The sequence below is a fragment of the Crocuta crocuta genome, unplaced genomic scaffold (assembly GCF_008692635.1).
Source record: "Crocuta crocuta isolate KB4526 unplaced genomic scaffold, BGI_CrCroc_1.0 scaffold1468, whole genome shotgun sequence".
NCBI classification, from domain to species: domain Eukaryota; kingdom Metazoa; phylum Chordata; class Mammalia; order Carnivora; family Hyaenidae; genus Crocuta; species Crocuta crocuta.
Genome location: NW_027531991.1, coordinates 619,562 through 619,917, shown reverse-complemented (window position 1 = coordinate 619,917; position 356 = coordinate 619,562). Strand labels below are relative to the sequence as shown.

The 356-nt window shown below is 50.6% G+C and overlaps 1 protein-coding gene across 1 annotated transcript in view; it reads right to left on the bottom strand.

The window, feature by feature from the left end:
• Positions 1–356, bottom strand: part of POLA1 (DNA polymerase alpha 1, catalytic subunit) — a 297,019-nt gene that overhangs the window by 1,521 nt on the left and 295,142 nt on the right. The gene's annotated exons all lie outside the window — the stretch shown is intronic.

The window sequence follows — 356 nt, the reverse complement described above, 5'->3', positions numbered from 1 at the left end:
GTTCTTCATAAATTTTTCTAAATTACATCAATTGCCTTTCAAGAAACAACAACAAAAAGTTTTGTGGAAAGGATTTAAATGCCCAAAGGGGGTGGAAAAAGAGAGGCGAGAGGAGAGAGAGGGGAGGCATCAGTAGCCGACTATAGAAAGACACTTTGAAAGTTCTAATTATCGGAGTCTGGGAATACACAACAATGGCCCCCGAGTGGCTGCGACCGCCTCCCGCAGGCCGGAGCAGCAGGCCGGCACCCCGCGCATGTGAATGACACGAACGCAGGTGCTGACTGGGGAGCACATTTAAAGAGCTGCCGGAATAAGGAGCAGGGGAGGAAGGGAGAGGGCATCGCTCCTGATGT